This window comes from Erpetoichthys calabaricus, chromosome 15 (assembly GCF_900747795.2).
Source record: "Erpetoichthys calabaricus chromosome 15, fErpCal1.3, whole genome shotgun sequence".
In the NCBI taxonomy this organism is placed as follows: domain Eukaryota; kingdom Metazoa; phylum Chordata; class Cladistia; order Polypteriformes; family Polypteridae; genus Erpetoichthys; species Erpetoichthys calabaricus.
The window spans coordinates 39,186,328-39,214,003 of record NC_041408.2 but is presented as its reverse complement, the minus strand read 5'-3'; the positions used below and the strand labels follow the sequence as shown (position 1 = coordinate 39,214,003).

Genomic DNA, 27,676 nt, shown 5'->3' with positions numbered 1-27,676 from the left:
GAACTACCTTTTCTGCATTCGTTTGAGGAACGTGTGGCTTTATTGTGATGTAAACAATTACACTGCTGAGCAGTTTTATGAGCTGTTTGTGTCACCTGATTTGATTAGACATTTTGTTCATCAGACAAATCTGTATGCAGCACAGTTTATTGAGAAAAATCCCATTTACCTCCACATTCCCGTGTTCGTGCTTGGTTTGACACTGATGAAAACGAAATGAAAAAATTCATTGGGATTTTGATGTTGATGGGAATAATCAGAAAACCAGATATTGAGATGTACTGGTCTACAGATCCTATGTATGCAACACATATTTTTGCAGCTGTCATGACACGTAACCGATTCTCTTTGCTGCTGAAATTCTTTCATTTGAATGACAACAGAAACGAGCCAGATAAGAAAGATCCAAACCGCGACCACTTGTTCAAGCTACGTCCTTTGATTGATCATTTATTTGAAGCATTTCAGTTGCCCTACATGCCAGGACCGTCAGTTGCAGTTGATGAAAGTTTATTGTCGTGGAAGGGCCGCTTACAGTTTCGACAGTATCTACCATTGAAAAGGGCACGGTTTGGTATCAAGATGTTTTGCTTAGCTGAGAATCAGGTTACATTTATAGATTTCGTGTATACACTGGCAACTTGCACAACATTTAGTGGTCAATACTGCTTGAATAAATGTAAAAAATGTAAAAAAATGTAAAAAAGTAAAAAAACAAAAATTGTTCAGATTTCGCCTGGCTTGGGGAATATTTAGGGAGTTGGCGGTTAAAGGGTTAAGGAACATTGAGTAACACTCAACATCAGTTTCTCCCAATGCGTTTCAATGGGGGAAAACAAGTGAATTTGAGATGTTGATGTGTACCTTGAGTAACACTTAGGAAACCATCCAAACAGTTATTACCCATTAGAGAACTATGTATTACATCATTTTGAACAGTTTTACATCAGTATTTTCACGGGGGCACTGAGTTATAGTTGAATGTAACTTGAATTCACAATGGCGCGTTTCAAGAGCTGAAAAACACTCCAAGTGATAACAAGTGTTACGGCTGGTTAATCTAGTAGAATCTGATCTACACAGTTAAATTCTGTTAGAATCCATCATTTCACATGTGATACAAGTGGTTTCCACACATAGAAGTTAAGGAACATTGAGTAACAATCAACATCAGTTTCTCCCAATGCGTTTCAATGGGGAAAACAAGTGAATTTGAGATGTTGATGTGTACCTTGAGTAACACTTAGGAAACCATCCAAACAGTTATTACCCATTAGAGAACTATGTATTACATCATTTGGAACAGTTTTACATCAGTATTTTCACGGGGGCACTGAGTTATAGTTGAATGTAACTTGAATTCACAATGGCGCGTTTCAAGAGCTGAAAAACACTCCAAGTGATAACAAGTGTTACGGCTGGTTAATCTAGTAGAATCTGATCTACACAGTTAAATTCTGTTAGAATCCATCATTTCACATGTGATACAAGTGGTTTCCACACATAGAAGTTAAGGAACATTGAGTAACACTCAACATCAGTTTCTCCCAATGCGTTTCAATGGGGAAAACAAGTGAATTTGAGATGTTGATGTGTACCTTGAGTAACACTTAGGAAACCATCCAAACAGTTCTTACCCATTAGAGAACTATGTATTACATCATTTGGAACAGTTTTACATCAGTATTTTCACGTGGGACTGAGATATAGTTGAATGTAACTTGACTTCACAATGGCGCGTTTCAAGAGCTGAAAAACACTCCAAGTGATAACAAGTGTTACGGCTGGTTAATCTAGTAGAATCTGATCTACACAGTTAAATTCTGTTAGAATCCATCATTTCACATGTGATACAAGTGGTTTCCACACATAGAAGTTAAGGAACATTGAGTAACACTCAACATCAGTTTTGCCCAATGCGTTTCAATGGGGAAAACAAGTGAATTTGAGATGTTGATGTTTACCTTGAGTAACACTTAGGAAACCATCCAAAGAGTTATTACCCATTAGAGAACTATGTATTACATCATTGGAACAGTTTTACATCAGTATTTTCACGTGGGACTGAGATATAGTTGAATGTAACTTGACTTCACAATGGCGCGTTTCAAGAGCTGAAAAACACTCCAAGTGATAACAAGTGTTACGGCTGGTTAATCTAGTAGAATCTGATCTACACAGTTAAATTCTGTTAGAATCCATCATTTCACATGTGATACAAGTGGTTTCCACACATAGAAGTTAAGGAACATTGAGTAACAATCAACATCAGTTTTCCCAATGCGTTTCAATGGGGAAAACAAGTGAATTTGAGATGTTGATGTTTACCTTGAGTAACACTTAGGAAACCATCCAAAGAGTTATTACCCATTAGAGAACTATGTATTACATCATTTGGAACAGTTTTACATCAGTATTTTCACGTGGGACTGAGATATAGTTGAATGTAACTTGACTTCACAATGGCGCGTTTCAAGAGCTGAAAAACACTCCAAGTGATAACACGTGTTACGGCTGGTTAATCTAGTAGAATCTGATCTACACAGTTAAATTCTGTTAGAATCCATCATTTCACATGTGATACAAGTGGTTTCCACACATAGAAGTTAAGGAACATTGAGTAACAATCAACATCAGTTTTCCCAATGCGTTTCAATGGGGAAAACAAGTGAATTTGAGATGTTGATGTTTACCTTGAGTAACACTTAGGAAACCATCCAAAGAGTTATTACCCATTAGAGAACTATGTATTACATCATTTGGAACAGTTTTACATCAGTATTTTCACGTGGGACTGAGATATAGTTGAATGTAACTTGACTTCACAATGGTGCGTTTCAAGAGCTGAAAAACACTCCAAGTGATAACACGTGTTACGGCTGGTTAATCTAGTAGAATCTGATCTACACAGTTAAATTCTGTTAGAATCCATCATTTCACATGTGATACAAGTGGTTTCCACACATAGAAGTTAAGGAACATTGAGTAACAATCAACATCAGTTTTCCCAATGCGTTTCAATGGGGAAAACAAGTGAATTTGAGATGTTGATGTTTACCTTGAGTAACACTTAGGAAACCATCCAAAGAGTTATTACCCATTAGAGAACTATGTATTACATCATTAGGAACAGTTTTACATCAGTATATTCACGTGGGACTGAGATATAGTTGAATGTAACTTGACTTCACAATGGCGCGTTTCAAGAGCTGAAAAACACTCCAAGTGATAACACGTGTTACGGCTGGTTAATCTAGTAGAATCTGATCTACACAGTTAAATTCTGTTAGAATCCATCATTTCACATGTGATACAAGTGGTTTCCACACATAGAAGTTAAGGAACATTGAGTAACACTCAACATCAGTTTTGCCCAATGCGTTTCAATGGGGAAAACAAGTGAATTTGAGATGTTGATGTTTACCTTGAGTAACACTTAGGAAACCATCCAAAGAGTTATTACCCATTAGAGAACTATGTATTACATCATTTGGAACAGTTTTACATCAGTATTTTCACGTGGGACTGAGATATAGTTGAATGTAACTTGACTTCACAATGGTGCGTTTCAAGAGCTGAAAAACACTCCAAGTGATAACAAGTGTTACGGCTGGTTAATCTAGTAGAATCTGATCTACACAGTTAAATTCTGTTAGAATCCATCATTTCACATGTGATACAAGTGGTTTCCACACATAGAAGTTAAGGAACATTGAGTAACAATCAACATCAGTTTTCCCAATGCGTTTCAATGGGGAAAACAAGTGAATTTGAGATGTTGATGTGTACCTTGAGTAACACTTAGGAAACCATCCAAAGAGTTATTACCCATTAGAGAACTATGTATTACATCATTTGGAACAGTTTTACATCAGTATTTTCACGTGGGACTGAGATATAGTTGAATGTAACTTGACTTCACAATGGCGCGTTTCAAGAGCTGAAAAACACTCCAAGTGATAAGAAGTGTTACGGCTGGTTAATCTAGTAGAATCTGATCTACACAGTTAAATTCTGTTAGAATCCATCATTTCACATGTGATACAAGTGGTTTCCACACATAGAAGTTAAGGAACATTGAGTAACAATCAACATCAGTTTTCCCAATGCGTTTCAATGGGGAAAACAAGTGAATTTGAGATGTTGATGTTTACCTTGAGTAACACTTAGGAAACCATCCAAAGAGTTATTACCCATTACGGAACTATGTATTACATCATTTGGAACAGTTTTACATCAGTATTTTCACGTGGGACTGAGATATAGTTCAATGTAACTTGACTTCACAATGGTGCGTTTCAAGAACTGAAAAACACTCCAAGTGATAACACGTGTTACGGCTGGTTAATCTAGTAGAATCTGATCTACACAGTTAAATTCTGTTAGAATCCATCATTTCACATGTGATACAAGTGGGTTCCACACATAGAAGTTAAGGAACATTGAGTAACAATCAACATCAGTTTTGCCCAATGTGTTTCAATGGGGAAAACAAGTGAATTTGAGATGTTGATGTTTACCTTGAGTAACACTTAGGAAACCATCCAAAGAGTTATTACCCATTAGAGAACTATGTATTACATCATTTGGAACAGTTTTACATGAGTATTTTCACGTGGGACTGAGTTATAGTTGAATGTAACTTGACTTCACAATGGTGCGTTTCAAGAGCTGAAAAACACTCCAAGTGATAACACGTGTTACGGCTGGTTAATCTAGTAGAATCTCATCTACACAGTTAAATTCTGTTAGAATCCATCATTTCACATGTGATACAAGTGGTTTCCACACATAGAAGTTAAGGAACATTGAGTAACAATCAACATCAGTTTTCCCAATGCGTTTCAATGGGGAAAACAAGTGAATTTGAGATGTTGATGTTTACCTTGAGTAACACTTAGGAAACCATCCAAAGAGTTATTACCCATTAGAGAACTATGTATTACATCATTTGGAACAGTTTTACATCAGTATTTTCACGTGGGACTGAGATATAGTTGAATGTAACTTGACTTCACAATGGCGCGTTTCAAGAGCTGAAAAACACTCCAAGTGATAACACGTGTTACGGCTGGTTAATCTACTAGAATCTGATCTACACAGTTAAATTCTGTTAGAATCCATCATTTCACATGTGATACAAGTGGTTTCCACACATAGAAGTTAAGGAACATTGAGTAACAATCAACATCAGTTTTCCCAATGCGTTTCAATGGGGAAAACAAGTGAATTTGAGATGTTGATGTTTACCTTGAGTAACACTTAGGAAACCATCCAAAGAGTTATTACCCATTAGAGAACTATGTATTACATCATTTGGAACAGTTTTACATCAGTACTTTCACGTGGGACTGAGATATAGTTGAATGTAACTTGACTTCACAATGGTGCGTTTCAAGAGCTGAAAAACACTCCAAGTGATAACAAGTGTTACGGCTGGTTAATCTAGTAGAATCTGATCTACACAGTTAAATTCTGTTAGAATCCATCATTTCACATGTGATACAAGTGGTTTCCACACATAGAAGTTAAGGAACATTGAGTAACAATCAACATCAGTTTTCCCAATGCGTTTCAATGGGGAAAACAAGTGAATTTGAGATGTTGATGTTTACCTTGAGTAACACTTAGGAAACCATCCAAAGAGTTATTACCCATTAGAGAACTATGTATTACATCATTTGGAACAGTTTTACATCAGTATTTTCACGTGGGACTGAGATATAGTTGAATGTAACTTGACTTCACAATGGTGCGTTTCAAGAGCTGAAAAACACTCCAAGTGATAACACGTGTTACGGCTGGTTAATCTAGTAGAATCTGATCTACACAGTTAAATTCTGTTAGAATCCATCATTTCACATGTGATACAAGTGGTTTCCACACATAGAAGTTAAGGAACATTGAGTAACACTCAACATCAGTTTTGCCCAATGCGTTTCAATGGGGAAAGCAAGTGAATTTGAGATGTTGATGTTTACCTTGAGTAACACTTAGGAAACCATCCAAAGAGTTATTACCCATTAGAGAACTATGTATTACATCATTTGGAACAGTTTTACATCAGTATTTTCACGGGGACTGAGATATAGTTGAATGTAACTTGACTTCACAATGGCACGTTTCAAGAGCTGAAAAACACTCCAAGTGATAAGAAGTGTTACGGCTGGTTAATCTAGTAGAATCTGATCTACACAGTTAAATTCTGTTAGAATCCATCATTTCACATGTGATACAAGTGGTTTCCACACATAGAAGTTAAGGAACATTGAGTAACAATCAACATCAGTTTTCCCAATGCGTTTCAATGGGGAAAACAAGTGAATTTGAGATGTTGATGTTTACCTTGAGTAACACTTAGGAAACCATCCAAAGAGTTATTACCCATTAGAGAACTATGTATTACATCATTTGGAACAGTTTTACATCAGTATTTTCACGTGGGACTGAGATATAGTTGAATGTAACATGACTTCACAATGGTGCTTTTCAAGAGCTGAAAAACACTCCAAGTGATAACACGTGTTACGGCTGGTTAATCTACTAGAATCTGATCTACACAGTTAAATTCTGTTAGAATCCATCATTTCACATGTGATACAAGTGGTTTCCACACATAGAAGTTAAGGAACATTGAGTAACAATCAACATCAGTTTTCCCAATGCGTTTCAATGGGGAAAACAAGTGAATTTGAGATGTTGATGTGTACCTTGAGTAACACTTAGGAAACCATCCAAACAGTTATTACCCATTAGAGAACTATGTATTACATCATTTGGAACAGTTTTACATCAGTACTTTCATGGGGCACTGAGTTATAGTTGAATGTAACTTGAATTCACAATGGTGCGTTTCAAAGCTGAAAAACACTCCAAATGATAAGAAGTGTTACGGCTGGTTACTCTAGTAGAATCTGATCTACACAGTTAAATTCTGTTAGAATCCATCATTTCACATGTGATACAAGTGGTTTCCACACATAGAAGTTAAGGAACATTCAGTAACAATCAACATCAGTTTTCCCAATGCGTTTCAATGGGGAAAACAAGTGAATTTGAGATGTTGATGTGTACCTTGAGTAACACTTAGGAAACCATACAAACAGTTATTACCCATTAGAGAACTATGTATTACATCATTTGGAACAGTTTTACATCAGTATTTTCAAGGGGCACTGAGATATAGTTGAATGTAACTTGACTTCACAATGGCGCGTTTCAAGAACTGAAAAACACTCCAAGTGATAAGAAGTGTTACGGCTGGTTAATCTAGTAGAATCTGATCTACACAGTTAAATTCTGTTAGAATCCATCATTTCACATGTGATACAAGTGGTTTCCACACATAGAAGTTAAGGAGCATTGAGTAACAATCAACATCAGTTTTCCCAATGCGTTTCAATGGGGAAAACAAGTGAATTTGAAATGTTGATGTGTACCTTGAGTAACACTTAGGAAACCATCCAAACACTTATTACCCATTAGAGAACTATGTATTACATCATTTGGAACAGTTTTACATCAGTATTTTCAAGGGGCACTGAGATATAGTTGAATGTAACTTGAATACACAATGGTGCGTTTCAAGAACTGAAAAACACTCCAAGTGATAAGAAGTGTTACGGCTGGTTAATCTAGTAGAATCTGATCTACACAGTTAAATTCTGTTAGAATCCATCATTTCACATCTGATACAAGTGGTTTCCACACATAGAAGGTAAGGAACATTGAGTAACAATCAACATCAGTTTTCCCAATGCGTTTCAATGGGGGAAAACAAGTGAATTTGAGATGTTGATGTTTACCTTGAGTAACACTTAGGAAACCATCCAAAGAGTTATTACCCATTAGAGAACTATGTATTACATCATTTGGAACAGTTTTACATCAGTATTTTCACGGGGCACTGAGTGATAGTTGAATGTAACTTGACTTCACAATGGTGCGTTTCAAGACCTGAAAAACACTCCAAGTGATAACAAGTGTTACGGCTGGTTAATCTAGTAGAATCTGATCTACACAGTTAAATTCTGTTAGAATCCATCATTTCACATGTGATACAAGTGGGTTCCACACATAGAAGTTAAGGAACATTGAGTAACAGTCAACATCAGTTTTGCCCAATGCGTTTCAAAGGGGAAAACAAGTGAATTTGAGATGTTGATGTTTGCCTTGAGTAACACTTAGGAAACCATCCAAAGAGATATTACCCATTAGAGAACTATTTATTACATCATTTGGAACAGTTTTACATCAGTATTTTCACGTGGGACTGAGATATAGTTGAATGTAACTTGACTTCACAATGGTGCGTTTCATGAGCTGAAAAACACTCCAAGTGATAAGAAGTGTTACGGCTGGTTAATCTATTAGAATCTGATCTACACAGTTAAATTCTGTTAGAATCCATCATTTCACATGTGATACAAGTGGTTTCCACACATAGAAGTTAAGGAACATTGAGTAACAATCAACATCAGTTTTGCCCAATGCGTTTCAATGGGGAAAACAAGTGAATTTGAGATGTTGATGTGTGCCTTGAGTAACACTTAGAAAACCATCCAAAGAGTTATTACTCATTAGAGAACTATGTATTACATCATTTGGAACAGTTTTACATCATTATTTTCACGTGGGACTGAGATATAGTTGAATGTAACTTGACTTCACAATGGCGCGTTTCAAGAGCTGAAAAACACTCCAAATGATAAGAAGTGTTACGGCTGGTTAATCTAGTAGAATCTGATCTACGCAGTTAAATTCTGTTAGAATCCATCATTTTACATGTGATACAAGTGGTTTCCACACATAGAAGTTAAGGAACATTGAGTAACACTCAACATCAGTTTTGCCCAAAGCGTTTCAATGGGGAAAACAAGTGAATTTGAGATGTTGATGTTAACCTTGAGTAACACTTAGGAAACCATCCAAACAGTTATTACCCATTAGAGAACTATGTATTACATCATTTGGAACAGTTTTACATCAGTATTTTCACGGGGCACTGATTTATAGTTGAATGTAACTTGAATTCACAATGGCTTGTTTCAAGAGCTGAAAAACACTCCAAGTGATAAGAAGTGTTACGGCTGGTTAATCTAGTAGAATCTGATCTACACAGTTAAATTCTGTTAGAATCCATCATTTCACATGTGATACAAGTGGTTTCCCCACATAGAAGTTAAGGAACATTGAGTAACAATCAACATCAGTTTTCCCAATGCGTTTCAATGGGGAAAACAAGTGAATTTGAGATGTTGATGTGTGCCTTGAGTAACACTTAGAAAACCATCCAAACAGTTATTACCCATTAGGGAACTATGTATTACATCATTTGGAACAGTTTTACATCAGTATTTTCACGTGGGCACTGAGTTATAGTTGAATGTAACTTGACTTTACAATGGTGCGTTTCATGAGCTGAAAAACACTCCAAGTGATAAGAAGTGTTACGGCTGGTTAATCTATTAGAATCTGATCTACACAGTTAAATTCTGTTAGAATCCATCATTTCACATGTGATACAAGTGCTTTCCACACATAGAAGTTAAGGAACATTGAGTAACACTCAACATCAGTTTTGCCCAATGCGTTTCAAAGGGGAAAACAAGTGAATTTGAGATGTTGATGTGTACCTTGAGTAACACTTAGGAAACCCTCCAAACAGTTCTTACCCATTAGGGAACTATGTATTACATCATTTAGAACAGTTTTACATCCGTATTTTCACGGGGCACTGAGTTATCATTGAATGTAACTTGAATTCACAATGGCTTGTTTCAAGAGCTGAAAAACACTCCAAATGATAAGAAGTGTTACGGCTGGTTAATCTAGTACAATCTGATCTACACAGTTAAATTCTGTTAGAATCCATCATTTCACATGTGATACAAGTGCTTTCCACACATAGAAGTTAAGGAACATTGAGTAACACTCAACATCAGTTTCTCCCAAAGCGTTTCAATGGGGAAAACAAGTGAATTTGAGATGTTGATGTGTACCTTGAGTAACACTTAGGAAACCATCCAAACAGTTCTTACCCATTAGGGAACTATGTATTACATCATTTAGAACAGTTTTACATCAGTATTTTCACGGGGCACTGAGTTATCATTGAATGTAACTTGACTTCACAATGGCTTGTTTCAAGAGCTGAAAAACACTCCAAATGATAAGAAGTGTTACGGCTGGTTAATCTAGTACAATCTGATCTACACAGTTAAATTCTGTTAGAATCCATCATTTCACATGTGATACAAGTGGTTTCCACACATAGAAGTTAAGGAACATTGAGTAACACTCAACATCAGTTTCTCCCAATGCGTTTCAATGGGGAAAACAAGTGAATTTGAAATGTTGATGTGTACCTTGAGTAACACTTAGGAAACCATCCAAACAGTTCTTACCCATTAGGGAACTATGTATTACATCATTTAGAACAGTTTTACATCAGTATTTTCACGGGGCACTGAGTTATAGTTGAATGTAACTTGAATTCACAATGGCGCGTTTCAAGAGCTGAAAAACACTCCAAATGATAAGAAGTGTTACGGCTGGTTAATCTAGTAGAATCTGATCTACACAGTTAAATTCTGTTAGAATCCATCATTTCAGATGTGATACAAGTGGTTTCCACACATAGAAGTTAAGGAACATTGAGTAACACTCAACATCAGTTTCGCCCAATGCGTTTCAATGGGGAAAACAAGTGAATTTGAGATGTTGATGTTAACCTTGAGTAACACTTAGGAAACCATCCAAACAGCTCTTACCCATTAGGGAACTATGTATTACATCATTTAGAACAGTTTTACATCAGTATTTTCACGGGGCACTGAGTTATCATTGAATGTAACTTGAATTCACAATTGCTTGTTTCAAGAGCTGAAAAACACTCCAAATGATAAGAAGTGTTACGGCTGGTTAATCTAGAAGAATCTGATCTACACAGTTAAATTCTGTTAGAATCCATCATTTCACATGTGATGCAAGTGGTTTCCACACATAGAAGTTAAGGAACATTGAGTAACACTCAACATCAGTTTCTCCCAATGCGTTTCAATGGGGAAAACAAGTGAATTTGAAATGTTGATGTGTACCTTGAGTAACACTTAGGAAACCATCCAAACAGTTCTTACCCATTAGGGAACTATGTATTACATCATTTAGAACAGTTTTAAATCAGTATTTTCACGGGGCACTGAGTTATAGTTGAATGTAACTTGAATTCACAATGGCTCGTTTCAAGAGCTGAAAAACACTCCAAATGATAAGAAGTGTTACGGCTGGTTAATGTAGTAGAATCTGATCTACACAGTTAAATTCTGTTAGAATCCATCATTTCACATGTGATACAAGTGCTTTCCACACATAGAAGTTAAGGAACATTGAGTAACACTCAACATCAGTTTCTCCCAATGCGTTTCAATGGGGAAAACAAGTGAATTTGACATGTTGATGTGTACTTTGAGTAACACTTAGGAAACCATCCAAACAGTTTTTACCCATTAGGGAACTATGTATTACATCATTTCGAACAGTTTTACATCAGTATTTTCACGGGGCACTGAGTTATCATTGAATGTAACTTGAATTCACAATGGCTTGTTTCAAGAGCTGAAAAACACTCGAAATGATAAGAAGTGTTACGGCTGGTTAATCTAGAAGAACCTGATCTACACAGTTAAATTCTGTTAGAATCCATCATTTCACATGTGATACAAGTGGTTTCCACACATAGAAGTTAAGGAACATTGAGTAACACTCAACATCAGTTTTTCCCAATGCGTTTCAATGGGGAAAACAAGTTAATTTGAGATGTTGATGTGTAACTTGAGTAACACTTAGGAAACCATCGAAACAGTTCTTACCCATTATGGAACTATGTATTACATCATTTAGAACAGTTTTACATCAGTATTTTCACGGGGCACTGAGTTATAGTTGAATGTAACTTGAATTCACAATAGCGCTTTTCAAGAGCTGAAAAACACTCCAAATGATAAGAAGTGTTACGGCTGGTTAATCTAGTAGAATCTGATCTACACAGTTAAATTCTGTTAGAATCCATCATTTCACATGTGATACCAGTGGTTTCCACACATAGAAGTTAAGGAACATTGAGTAACACTCAACATCAGTTTCTCCCAATGCGTTTCAATGGGGAAAACAAGTGAATTTGAAATGTTGATGTGTACCTTGAGTAACACTTAGGAAACCATCCAAACAGTTCTTACCCATTAGGGAACTATGTATTACCTCATCACAAAACTGGCAAAAGTCTTTAAGGGATTCCCTTCGTTTGGCAGATGTGGATAAGTAGCCATAGACCTTCAGCACAACATTTTCCACATCTACAGTGAGCTGGTCGAGAGCATGCTTCACCGTGTTGTGCACAATATGGGCATGGCAGTTCCCTTGCAGCAGATCTTTTTGCTTTTTCTTTAGGTTAGTGAAGACAGAGTTGTGGATTCCATAATTAATTAATTAATTCCAGTATTGTCTGCACTATATGCAGTTACTTGACTTAATGATAAGCCAAAATTATCAAGGGATTGTTCTATAAAACCTATAATACCAGCAGCAGACTCATCTGCATTTTCTCCAAAATCAAGCATTTTGTTACAGATCCCCGTTTCTGGCCTGAAGTATTGTACTGCAAGGGGAAACATCTTCCTGTTCCCTTTATTTGATGCATCTATCTGTATGGAGAATGGGAGGGGTTTGTCTGACTTTAAGACATCTACAACATCAGCCACTGCTTTTGGAGCAAGGACGTCTTTGGCCATTGCTTCAGCCTTTGTTCTCCCGACAGACATTTTCTTTATGATTTTGGAGTCATGCAGAATCTTTTGGTTGAGCTTGTGTCCACAGTCAGCACTGATATAGCTGATGTTGTGTTTAATAGTGTGGTACACCTGCGTCAACTCAGCTGCTGTAACCTAGAGGAGAGGAGAAAATACTAATGAACCTAATTTTAAAGGGTGGTATTGATAACAGATTTTGGCTAAAATATTTGTCATTATTTGCAGTAACACCTATCCAAACATGGAAACAGCACATACATAAACTAGCTACAAACATTAGCTAGTAAAGTTTTTATATAGCCTATTTCTAATTTTAAAATATGGAGAGTTGCAATTTACTAGTTTATTTTCTTTACATGGGCATTATGTTGTTTATTAATGTATTAAATGTAATGTTTCATGTAATAAATTAATGCTTATGTGTCTGACTTAACCTTAACAAACAAATCATAATATTACATTGGAATGTGATCCACTTACATTGTATTTACAGAATTTTTACAAATTACAATTTGTGACCCAGTGTGTGAAAACCAGGCCAAATCTAATTGATTTTAGCCATTCATTAAACTGTGATTTCAGTTGTTGACATGGTTTTACTCAGTTAATATTAAATACATATATTTTTATTATTTTCACAGACTGTTCTTTATTTCATGTAGAAAACAGTAAATTACAAAAAAAATGACTCCACCTAGGTTTTCACAGACTGGGTCACATTTTTAACATTATTTAGCAATTAATTAATTAATTAATTAATTAATTAATATTGTTGATAATAATTATACTGTCATTACCATGTCTGCTTCGGGAGAGACTTGGAGTACGAAGAACTGTCTGACTGTGCTTTGATTTTTGTGAGCTCTGTCATTGCGGGAATGCTGCTCTCCGGAGGCATATTGTCGCACGTCTGACAGACCACCATGAGCCACAGAGAACGCTCTCCGACAAATTGTGCAGTTGGCTTGATAACAATTTCCGCTAACACTCTACAGCCAAGTATTTGTTTCCTCCCACTCTCTGCGGTATTTTTGCAGCCGCTTGCGTTTAAGCTCTGAAACTTTAAGACGTGGGGGGTTACCTGGAGAAGCATCTGCCATTTTTTTAATATTACTCTCTGCCAACACTTTGCAGACTCTACTTAAAAGACCCGCCCTCCTCACTGGACAGTTAAAAAGACCAATCAAACTAACGATGACATCAAGTATTACCCAATCAAAAGTAGGAAAGGAGGCATCTTCATAAAATGCGTGTGTGATGATTTGCATGAGACGCTGCTTTAAAAAAATGATAAAAAAAATACGGGACAAAACCCGTTCCGTATTGATTCAAATGAAAAAGAGGCACAGGGCTAATTGGTTTTTAAAGACTGCTTCCTTCATTGTGTTTTAACCTCAGTTTAAAAGGATTGCACAGCTCTCTCTGTCGCGCTGCCTGTGTGTGTGCGTCTGTCTCTCTGTGGCGCTGCCTGTGTATGCGTGGCTCTCTCTCTCGCACTGCCTGTGTGTGCCTCTGTCTCTCTCTGGAGCTGCCTCTGTGTGAACCAAGGTTCCACTAAGGTTGACTAATGAAAAGTTAACGTGGCTCAGAGCTGCATGTGGACTGTGGCACAGACAAACAGAAATGACGGCATGTTTTCCGAGGCGTCAAGTCCGAGTTGGTGGGCGTGGCTCTGCGAGTTGTCGTCGTATCCAATGGTCTTAGAGTTGGTGGGCGTGGCTCCTTCCTGCGTGCACCATGGGTGCCTTACTTGTCGGCGGCTGAGTGAATTATATATAGAGATGAAAATGCGTTTCCAAGACATACACTGATTCCCGGGTTAAGAACAATGGTAATGGCTAAAAGCTTACAGAACTCAGAGTTCCCAGGCGGTCTCCCATCCAAGTACTGGCCGAGACCAATCGTGTTTAACTTCCGAGATCTGACGCATTCACACTGGTGTGGCCATAAGAGAAAGAAAGGCTCTTTAACGTTCAGTATATAGTGAAGAAAGGGGAAGCATGCTTCCAATAGAAAGGATAAAGATGCGTTTTAAAGCCATACACTGATGCTAAGGTTAAGTACAAAATTAATGGCTAAAAGCTTACAGCACTCGGTGTTCCCAAGCAGTCTCCCATCCAAGAACTGATTGAGCCCACGTCTGTTTAGCTTCCGAGATCGGGCGCATTCACACTGGTGTGGCCGTAAGTGAAATCCATGCTACTTTACATTCAGTATATAGTGAAGACAGGGGGAGCCTGCGTCCAATAGAAAGGATGAAGATGCGTTTCCAAGACATACACTGATGCCCAGGTTAAGTACAAAGTTAATGGCTAAAAGCTTATAGCACTGGGGGTTCTCAGGCGATTTCAAATCCAAGTACTAGCCGAGAACAAGCGTGTTTAAATTCCGAGATCAGACGAGATCGGGCGCATTCACACTGGTGTGGCCGTAAGCGAAAGCGAGGCTCTTTAACGTTCAGTATACAGTGAAGAAAGGGGGAGCATGCTTCCAATAGAAAGGATAAAGATGCGTTTTAAAGCCATACACTGATGCTAAGGTTAAGTACAACATTAATGACTAAAAGCTTACCAGGTTCCCAGTCGGTCTCCCATCGAAGTAGTGATTGAGCCCAAGTGTGTTTAGCTTCCGAAATCAGATGCATTCACACTGCTGTGGCCGTAAGAGAAAGCCTTCCTACTTTATGTTCAATGTATAATGAAGAAAGGGGGAGCCTGCTTCCAATAGAAAGAATGAAGATGCGTTAACAAGACATACACTGATGCCCCGGTTAAGAACAATGGTAATGGCTAAAAGCTTACAGCACTCGGTGTACCCAGACAGTCTCCCATCCAAGTACTGGTCAAGCCCAAGCGTGTTTAGTTGTTGAGATCAGACGCATTCACACTGGTGTGGCCGTAAGCAATGCTATTTAATGCTGAGTATATAGTGAAGAAAGGGGGTGCATGCTCCCAATCGAAAGGATAAAGATGCGGAGTGTTTTTCAGCTTTTGAAACGCGCCATTGTGAATTCATGTTACATTCAACTATAACTCAGTGCCCCGTGAAAATACTGATGTAAAACTGTTCTAAATGATGTAATACATAGTTCCCTAATGGGTAAGAACTGTTTGGATGGTTTCCTAAGTGTTACTCAAGGTACACATCAACATCTCAAATTCACTTGTTTTCACCATTGAAACGCATTGGGAGAAACTGAAGTTCAGTGTTACTCAATGTTCCGTAACTTCTATGTGTGGAAACCACTTGTATCACATGTGAAATGATGGATTCTAACAGAATTTAACTGTGTAGATCAGATTCTTCTAGATTAACCAGCCGTAACACGTCTTATCATTTGGAGTGTTTTTCAGCTCTTGAAACAAGCCATTGTGAATTCACGTTACATTCAATGATAACTCAGTGCCCCGTGAAAATACTGATGTAAAACTGTTCTAAATGATGTAATACATAGTTCCCTAATGGGTAAGAACTGTTTGGATGGTTTCCTAAGTGTTACTCAAGGTACACATCAACATCTCAAATTCACTTGTTTTCCCCTTTGAAACGCATTGGGAGAAACTGAAGTTGAGTGTAACTCAATGTTCCTTAACTTCTATGTGTGGAAACCACTTGTATCACATGTGAAATGATGGATTCTAACAGAATTTAACTGTGTAGATCAGATTCTTCTAGATTAACTAGCCGTAACACTTCTTATCATTTGGAGTGTTTTTCAGCTTTGAAACAAGCCATTGTGAATTCAAGTTACATTCAATGATAACTTAGTGCCCCGTGAAAATACTGATGTAAAACTGTTCTAAATGATGTAATACATAGTTCCCTAATGGGTAAGAACTGTTTGGATGGTTTCCTAACTGTTACTCAAGGTACACATCAACATCTCAAATTCACTTGTTTTCCCCATTTAAACGCATTGGGAGAAACTGAAGTTGAGTGTTACTCAATGTTCCTTAACTTCTATGTGTGGAAACCACTTGCATCACATGTGAAATGATGGATTCTAACAGAATTTAACTGTGTAGATCAGATTCTACTACATTAACCAGCCGTAACACGTCTTATCATTTCGAGTGTTTTTCAGCTCTTGAAACGCGCCATTGTGAATTCATGTTACATTCAACTATAACTTTGTGCCCCGTGAAAATACTTATGTAAAACTGTTCTAAATGATGTAATACATAGTTCCCGAATGGGTAAGAACTGTTTGGATGGTTTCCTAAGTGTTACTCAAGGTACACATCAACATCTCAAATTCACTTGTTTTCCCCATTGAAACGCATTGGGAGAAACTGAAGTTGAGTGTTACTCAATGTTCCTTAACTTCTATGTGAGGAAACCACTTGTATCACATGTGAAATGATGGATTCTAAGAGAATTTAACTATGTAGATCAGATTCTACTACATTAACCAGCCGTAGCACGTCTTATCATTTGGAGTGTTTTTCAGCTCTTGAAACGCGCCATTGTGAATTCATTTTACATTCAACTATAACTCTGTGCCCCGTGAAAATACTGATGTAAAACTGTTCTAAATGATGTAATACATAGTTTCCTAATAGGTAAGAACTGTTTGGATGGTTTCCAAACTGTTACTCAAGGTACACATCAACATCTCAAATTCACTTGTTTTCCCCATTGAAACGCATTGGGAAAAACTGAAGTTGAGTGTTACTCAATGTTCCTTAACTTCTATGTGTGGAATCCACTTGCATCACATGTGAAATGATGGATTCTAACAGAATTTAACTGTGTAGATCAGATTCTACTACATTAACCAGCCGTAACACGTCTTATCATTTGGAGTGTTTTTCAGCTCTTGAAACGCGCCATTGTGAATTCATGTTACATTCAACTATAACTTTGTGCCCCGTGAAAATACTTATGTAAAACTGTTCTAAATGATGTAATACATAGTTCCCTAATGGGTAAGAACTGTTTGGATGGTTTCCTAAGTGTTACTCAAGGTACACATCAACATCTCAAATTCACTTGTTTTCCCCATTGAAACGCAATGGGAGAAACTGAAGTTGAGTGTTACTCAATGTTCCTTAACTTCTATGTGAGGAAACCACTTGTATCACATGTGAAATGATGGATTCTAACAGAATTTAACTATGTAGATCAGATTCTACTAGATTAACCAGCCGTAACACGTCTTATCATTTGGAGTGTTTTTCAGGTCTTGAAACGCGCCATTGTGAATTCAAGTTACATTCAACTATAACTCAGTGCCCCGTGAAAATACTGATGTAAAACTGTTCTAAATGATGTAATACATAGTTCCCTAATGGGTAAGAACTGTTTGGATGGTTTCCAAACTGTTACTCAAGGTACACATCAACATTTCAAATTCACTTGTTTTCCCCATTGAAACGCATTGGGAGAAACTGAAGTTGAGTGTTACTCAATGTTCCTTAACTTCTATGTGTGGAATCCACTTGCATCACATGTGAAATGATGGATTCTAACAGAATTTAACTGTGTAGATCAGATTCTACTACATTAACCAGCCGTAACACGTCTTATCATTTGGAGTGTTTTTCAGCTCTTGAAACGCGCCATTGTGAATTCATGTTACATTCAACTATAACTCTGTGCCCCGTGAAAATACTTATGTAAAACTGTTCTAAATGATGTAATACATAGTTCCCTAATGGGTAAGAACTGTTTGGATGGTTTCCTAAGTGTTACTCAAGGTACACATCAACATCTCAAATTCACTTGTTTTCCCCATTGAAACGCATTGGGAGAAACTGAAGTTGAGTGTTACTCAATGTTCCTTAACTTCTATGTGAGGAAACCACTTGTATCACATGTGAAATGATGGATTCTAACAGAATTTAACTGTGTAGATCAGATTCTTCTAGATTAACCAGCCGTAACACGTCTTATCATTTGGAGTGTTTTTCAGCTCTTGAAACAAGCCATTGTGAATTCAAGTTACATTCAATGATAACTCAGTGCCCCGTGAAAATACTGATGTAAAACTGTTCTAAATGATGTAATACATAGTTCCCTAATGGGTAAGAACTGTTTGGATGGTTTCATAAGTGTTACTCAAGGTACACATCAACATCTCAAATTCATTTGTTTTCCCCATTGAAACGCTTTGGGCGAAACTGAAGTTGAGTGTTACTCAATGTTCCTTAACTTCTATGTGTGGAAACCACTTGCATCACATGTGAAATGATGCATTCTAACAGAATTTAACTGTGTTGATCAGATTCTTCTAGATTAACCAGCCGTAACACTTCTTATCATTTGGAGTGTTTTTCAGCTCTTGAAACAAGCCATTGTGAATTCAAGTTACATTCAATGATAACTCAGTGCCCCGTGAAAATACTGATGTAAAACTGTTCTAAATGATGTAATACATAGTTCCCTAATGGGTAAGAACTGTTTGGATGGTTTCATAAGTGTTACTCAAGGTACACATCAACATCTCAAATTCATTTGTTTTCCCCATTGAAACGCTTTGGGCGAAACTGAAGTTGAGTGTTACTCAATGTTCCTTAACTTCTATGTGTGGAAACCACTTGTATCACATGTGAAATGATGCATTCTAACAGAATTTAACTGTGTTGATCAGATTCTTCTAGATTAACCAGCCGTAACACGTCTTATCATTTGGAGTGTTTTTCAGCTCTTGATACGCGCCATTGTGAATTCAAGTTACATTCAACTATAACTCAGTGCCCCGTGAAAATATTGATGTAAAACTGTTCTAAATGATGTAATACATAGTTCCCTAATGGGTAAGAACTGTTTGGATGGTTTCCTAAGTGTTACTCAAGGTACACATCAACATCCCAAATTCACTTGTTTTCCCCATTGAAACGCATTGGGCGAAACTGAAGTTGAGTGTTACTCAATGTTCCTTAACTTCTATGTGTGGAAACCACTTGTATCACATGTGAAATGATGGATTCCAACAGAATTTAACTGTGTAGATCAAATTCTTATAGATTAACCAGCCGTAACACGTCTTTTCATTTGGAGTGTTTTTCAGCTTTGAAACAAGCCATTGTGAATTCAAGTTACATTCAATGATAACTCAGTACCCCGTGAAAATACTGATGTAAAACTGTTCCAAATGATGTAATACATAGTTCCCTAATGGGTAAGAACTGTTTGGATGGTTTCATAAGTGTTACTCAAAGTACACATCAACATCTCAAATTCACTTGTTTTCCCCATTCAAACGCATTGGGCGAAACTGAAGTTGAGTGTTACTCAATGTTCCTTAACTTCTATGTGTGGAAACCACTTGTATCACATGTGAAATGATGGATTCTAACAGAATTTAACTGTGTATATCAGATTCTTCTAGATTAACCAGCCGTAACACGTCTTATCATTTGGAGTGTTTTTCAGCTCTTGAAAGAAGCCATTGTGAATTCAAGTTACATTCAATGATAACTCTGTGCCCCGTGAAAATACTGACGTAAAACTGTTCCAAATGATGTAATACATAGTTCCCTAATGGGTAAGAACTGTTTGGATGGTTTCCTAATTGTTACTCAAAGTACACATCAACATCTCAAATTCACATGTTTTCCCCATTGAAACACATTGGGAGAAACTGATGTTGAGTGTTACTCAATGTTCCTTAACTTCTATGTGTGGAAACCACTTGTATCACATGTGAAATGATGGATTCTAACAGAATTTAACTGTGTAGATCAGATTCTACTACATTAACCAGCCGTAACACTTCTTATCATTTGGAGTGTTTTTCAGCTCTTGAAACGCGCCATTGTGAATTCATGTTACATTCAACTATAACTCTGTGCCCCGTGAAAATACTGATGTAAAACTTTTCTAAATGATGTAATACATAGTTCCCTAATGGGTAAGAACTGTTTGGATGGTTTCCTAAGTGTTACTAAAGGTACACATCAACATCTCAAATTCACTTGTTTTCCCCATTGAAACGCATTAGGAGAAACTGAAGTTGAGTGTAACTCAATGTTCCTTAACTTCTATGTGTGGAAACCACTTGTATCACATGTGAAATGATGAATTCTAACAGAATTTAACTGTGTAGATCAGATTCTTCTAGATTAACCAGCCGTAACACGTCTTATCATTTGGAGTGTTTTTCAGCTTTGAAAGAAGCCATTGTGAATTCAAGTTACATTCAATGATAACTCAGTGCCCCGTGAAAATACTGATGTAAAACTGTTCTAAATGATGTAATACATAGTTCCCTAATGGGTAAGAACTGTTTGGATGGTTTCCTAAGTGTTACTCAAGGTAAACATCAACATCTCAAATTCACTTCTTTTCCCCATTGAAACGCATTCGGCGAAACTGAAGTTGAGTGTTACTCAATGTTCCTTAACTTCTATGTGTGGAAACCACTTGTATCACATGTGAAATGATGGATTCTAACAGAATTTAACTGTGTAGATCAAATTCTACTACATTAACCAGCCGTAACACGTCTTATCATTTGGAGTGTTTTTCAGCTCTTGAAACGCGCCATTGTGAATTCATGTTACATTCAACTATAACTCTGTGCCCCGTGAAAATACTGATGTAAAACTGTTCTAAATGATTTAATACATAGTTCCCTAATGGGTAAGAACTGTTTGGATGGTTTCCTAAGTGTTACTCAAGGTACACATCAACATCTCAAATTCACTTGTTTTCCCCATTCAAACGCATTGGGAGAAACTGAAGTTGAGTGTTACTCAATGTTCCTTAACTTCTATGTGTGGAAACCACTTGTATCACATGTGAAATGATGGATTCTAACAGAATTTAACTGTGTAGATCAAATTCTTCTAGATTAACCAGCCGTAACACGTCTTATCATTTGGAGTGTTTTTCAGCTCTTGAAACGCGCCATTGTGAATTCATGTTACATTCAACTATAACTCTGTGCCCCGTGAAAATACTGATGTAAAACTGTTCTAAATGATGTAATACATAGTTCCCTAATGGGTAAGAACTGTTTGGATGGTTTCCTAAGTGTTACTCAAGGTACACATCAACATCTCAAATTCCCTTGTTTTCCCCATTGAATCGCATTGGGAGAAACTGAAGTTGAGTGTTACTCAATGTTCCTTAACTTCTATGTTTGGAAACCACTTGTATCACATGTGAAATGATGGATTCTAACAGAATTTAACTGTGTAGATCAGATTCTTCTAGATTAACCAGCCGTAACACGTCTTATCATTTGGAGTGTTTTTCAGCTTTGAAACAAGCCATTGTGAATTCACGTTACATTCAATGATAACTCAGTGCCCCGTGAAAATACTGATGTAAAACTGTTCTAAGTGATGTAATACATAGTTCCCTAATGGGTAAGAACTGTTTGGATGGTTTCCTAAGTGTTACTAAAGGTACACATCAACATCTCAAATTCACTTGTTTTCCCCATTGAAACGCATTAGGAGAAACTGAAGTTGAGTGTAACTCAATGTTCCTTAACTTCTATGTGTGGAAACAACTTGTATCACATGTGAAATGATGAATTCTAACAGAATTTAACTGTGTAGATCAGATTCTTCTAGATTAACCAGCCGTAACACGTCTTATCATTTGGAGTGTTTTTCAGCTTTGAAAGAAGCCATTGTGAATTCAAGTTACATTCAATGATAACTCAGTGCCCCGTGAAAATACTGATGTAAAACTGTTCTAAATGATGTAATACATAGTTCCCTAATGGGTAAGAACTGTTTGGATGGTTTCCTAAGTGTTACTCAAGGTAAACATCAACATCTCAAATTCACTTCTTTTCCCCATTGAAACGCATTTGGCGAAACTGAAGTTGAGTGTTACTCAATGTTCCTTAACTTCTATGTGTGGAAACCACTTGTATCACATGTGAAATGATGGATTCTAACAGAATTTAACTGTGTAGATCAGATTCTACTACATTAACCAGCCGTAACACGTCTTATCATTTGGAGTGTTTTTCAGCTTTGAAAGAAGCCATTGTGAAGTCAAGTTACATTCAATGATAACTCAGTGCCCCGTGAAAATACTGATGTAAAACTGTTCTAAATGATGTAATACATAGTTCCCTAATGGGTAAGAACTGTTTGGATGGTTTCCTAAGTGTTACTCAAAGTACACATCAACATCTCAAATTCACTTCTTTTCCCCATTGAAACGCATTCGGCGAAACTGAAGTTGAGTGTTACTCAATGTTCCTTAACTTCTATGTGTGGAAACCACTTGAATCACATGTGAAATGATGGATTCTAACAGAATTTAACTGTGTAGATCAGATTCTACTACATTAACCAGCCGTAACATGTCTTATCATTTGGAGTGTTTTTCAGCTCTTGAAACGCGCCATTGTGAATTCATGTTACATTCAATTATAACTCTGTGCCCCGTGAAAATACTGATGTAAAACTGTTCTAAATGATGTAATACATAGTTCCCTAATGGGTAAGAACTGTTTGGATGGTTTCCTAAGTGTTACTCAAGGTACACATCAACATCTCAAATTCCCTTGTTTTCCCCATTGAAACGCATTGGGAGAAACTGAAGTTGAGTGTTACTCAATGTTCCTTAACTTCTATGTGTGGAAACCACTTGTATCACATGTGAAATGATGGATTCTAACAGAATTTCACTGTGTAGATCAGATTCTTCTAGATTAACCAGCCTTAACACGTCTTATCATTTGGAGTGTTTTTCAGCTTTGAAACAAGCCATTGTGAATTCAAGTTACATTCAATGATAACTTAGTGCCCCGTGAAAATAATGATGTAAAACTGTTCCAAATGATGTAATACATTTTTCCCTAATGGGTAAGAACTGTTTGGATGGTTTCCTACGTGTTACTCAAGGTACACATCAACATCTCAAATTCACTTGTTTTCCCCATTGAAACGCATTGGGAGAAACTGATGTTGAGTGTTACTCAATGTTCCATAACTTCTATGTGTGGAAACCACTTGTATCACATGTGAAATGATGGATTCTAACAGAATTTAACTGTGTAGATCAGATTCTACTAGATTAACCAGCCGTAACACTTCTTATCATTTGGAGTGTTTTTCAGCTCTTGAAACAAGCCATTGTGAATTCAAGTTACATTCAATGATAACTCTGTGCCCCGTGAAAATACTGATGTAAAACTGTTCTAAATGATGTAATACATAGTTCCCTAATGGGTAAGAACTGTTTGGATGGTTTCCTAAGTGTTACTCAAGGTACACATCAACATCCCAAATTCACTTGTTTTCCCCATTGAAACGCATTAGGCGAAACTGATGTTGAGTGTTACTCAATGTTCCTTAACTTCTATGTGAGGAAACCACTTGTATCACATGTGAAATGATGGACTCTAACAGAATTTAACTGTGTAGATCAGATTCTACTACATTAACCAGCCGTAACACGTCTTATCATTTGGAGTGTTTTTCAGATCTTGAAACGCGCCATTGTGAATTCATGTTACATTCAACTATAACTCTGTGCCCCGTGAAAATACTGATGTAAAACTGTTCTAAATGATGTAATACATAGTTCCCTAATGGGTAAGAACTGTTTGGATGGTTTCCTAAGTGTTACTCAAAGTACACATCAACATCTCAAATTCACTTGTTTTCCCCTTTGAAACGCATTGGTAGAAACTGAAGTTGAGTGTTACTCAATGTTCCTTAACTTCATTGTGTGGAAACCACTTGTATCACATGTGAAATGATGGATTCTAACAGAATTTAACTGTGTAGATCAGATTCTACTACATTAACCAGCCGTAACACGTCTTATCATTTGGAGTGTTTTTCAGCTCTTGAAACCCTCCATTGTGAATTCATGTTACATTCAACTATAACTCTGTGCCACGTGAAAATACTGATGTAAAACTGTTCTAGATGATGTAATACATAGTTCCCTAATGGGTAAGAACTGTTTGGATGGTTTCCTAAGTGTTACTTAAGGTACACATCAACATCTCAAATTCACTTGTTTTCCCCATTGAAACGCATTGGGGAAACTGAAGTTGAATGTTACTCAGTGTTCCTTCACTTCTATGTGTGGAGACCAGTTGCATCACATGTGAAATAATGGATTCTAACAGAATTTAACTGTGTAGATCAGATTCTTCTAGATTAACCAGCCGTAACACTTCTTATCATTTGGAGTGTTTTTCAGCTCTTGAAACAAGCCATTGTGAATTCATATTACATTCAAATATAACTCTGTGCCCCGTGAAAATACTGATGTAAAACTGTTCTAAATGATGTAATACATAGTTCCCTAATGGGTAAGAACTGTTTGGATGGTTTCCTAAGTGTTACTCAAGGTACACATCAACATCTCAAATTCACTTGTTTTCCCCATTGAAACGCTTTTGGAGAAACTGAAGTTGAGTGTTACTCAATGTTCCTTAACTTCTATATGTGGAAACCACTTGTATCACATGTGAAATGATGGATTCTAACAGAATTTAACTATTTAGATCAGATTCAACAACATTAACCAGCCGTAACACATCTTATCATTTGGAGTGTTTTTCAGCTCTTGAAACACGCCATTGTGAATTCATGTTACATTCAACTATAACTCTGTGCCCCGTGAAAATACTGATGTAAAACTGTTCTAAATGATGTAATACATAGTTCCCTAATGGGGAACATCTGTTTGGATGGTTTCCTAAGTGTTATTCAAGGTACACATCAACATCTCAAATTCACTTGTTTTCCCCATTGAAATGCATTGGGAGAAACTGAAGTTGAGTGTTACTCAATGTTCCTTAACTTCTATGTGTGTAAACAACTTATATCACATGTGAAATGATGGATTCTAACAAATTTTAACAGTGTATATTAGATTCTACTAGATTCACCAGCCTTAGGGAACTATGTTCTAGACTATTTAGTAGAGTTTTACATCAGTATTTTCACGGGGCACTGAGTTATAGTTGAATCTAACTTGAATTCACAATTGCTCGTTTCAAGAGTTGAAAAACAATCCAAATGATGAGAAGTGTTACGGATGCTTAATGTAGTAGAATCTGATCTACAGAGTAGAATTCTGTTAGAATCCATCATTTCACATGAGATTCAAGTGGTTTCCACACGTAGAAGTTACTGAACATTGAGTAACACACAACTTCAGTTTCGCCCAATGCTTTTCAATGGGGAAAACAAGTGAATTTGAGATGTTGATCTGTACTTTGAATAACACTTAGGAAACCATCCAAACAGTTCTTACCCATTAGTGAACTATGTTTTAGACTATTTATTAAAGTTTTACATCAGTATTTTCACGGGGCACTGAGTTATAGTTGAATCTAACTTAATTTCACAATTGCTCGTTTCAAGAGCTGAAAAACAATCCAAATGAAAAGAAGTGTTTCGGCTGGTTAATCTAGTAGAATCTGATCTACAGAGTAGAATTCTGTTAGAATCCATCATTTCACATGAGATTCAAGTGGTTTCCACACATCGAAGTTAAGGAACATGAGGAACACCCAACTTCAGTTTCGCCAAATGCTTTTCAATGTGGAAAACAAGTGAATTTGAGATGTTGATGTGTACCTTGAGTAACAGTTAGGAAACCATCCAAACAGTTCTTACCCATTAGGGAACTATGTATTACATCATTTAGAACAGATTTACGTCAGTTTTTTCACGGGCATTGAGTTATAGTTGAATGTAACTTGAATTCACAATTGCGCGTTTCAGGAGCTTAAAAACAATCCAAATGATAGGAAGAATTTCGGCTGGTTAATATAGTAGAATCTGATCTGCACAGTAGAATTCTGTTAGAATCTATAATTTCACATGAGATTCACATGGTTTTCACACATTGAAGTTAAGGAACATAGAGGAACACTCAACTTTAGTTTCGCCCAATGCTTTTCAATGGGGAAAACAAGTGAATTTGATCTGTTGATGTGTACCTTGAGTAACACTTAGGAAACCATCCAAACAGTTCTTACCCATTAGGGAACTATGTTCTAGACTATTTAGTAGAGTTTTACATCAGTATTTTCACGGGGCACTGAGTTATAGTTGAATCTAACTTGAATTCACAATTGCTCGTTTCAAGAGCTGAAAAACAATCCAAATGATAAGAAGTGTTACGGATGGTTAAACTAGTAGAATCTGATCTACACAGTAGAATTCTGTAAGAATCCATCATTTCACAAGTGGTTTCTACACATAGAAGTTAAGGAACATTTAGGAAAACTCAAGTTCAGTTTCGCCCAATGCGTTTCATTGGGGAAACTAAGTGATTTTGAGATGTTGATGTGTACCTTGAGTAACACTTAGGAAACCATCCAAACAGTTCTTACCAATTAGGAAACTATGTATTACATCATTTAGAACAGTTTTAAATCAGTATTTTCACGGGGTCCTGAGTTATAGTTGAATATAAGTTGAATTCACAATGACACGTTTCAAGGGCTGAAAAACACTCCAAATGTGAAGAAGTGTTACGGCTGGTTGTTCTAGTAGAATTTGATCTACACAGTGGAATTCTGTTAGAATCCATCATTTCACATGTGATACAAGTGGTTTCCACACATCGAAGTTAAGGAACATTTTGTAACACCCAACTTCAGTTTCGCCCAATGCGTGTCAAAGGGGAAAACAAGTCAATTTAACATGTTGATGTGTACCTTGAGTGAAACTTACGAAACCATCCAAACGGTTTTTACCCATTAGGCAACTATGTATTACATTATTTGGAACAGTTTTACATCAGTATTTTCACGGGGCACTGAGTTATAGTTGAATGTAACTTGAATTGACAATGGCACCTTTCAAGAGCTGAAATAAACTCCAAATGATAAGAAGTGTTACGAATGGTTAATCTAGTAGAATCTGATCTACAGAGTAGAATTCTGTAAGAATCCATCATTTCACAAGTGGTTTGCACACATA

General features: G+C 36.8%; 1 pseudogene; it reads right to left on the bottom strand.

Annotated features, from left to right (window-relative positions):
• Positions 1 to 15,123: 15,123 nt before the first annotated feature.
• Positions 15,124 to 15,242, bottom strand: LOC114664272 (uncharacterized; annotated as a pseudogene).
• Between the last annotated feature and the right edge of the window lie 12,434 nt (positions 15,243 to 27,676).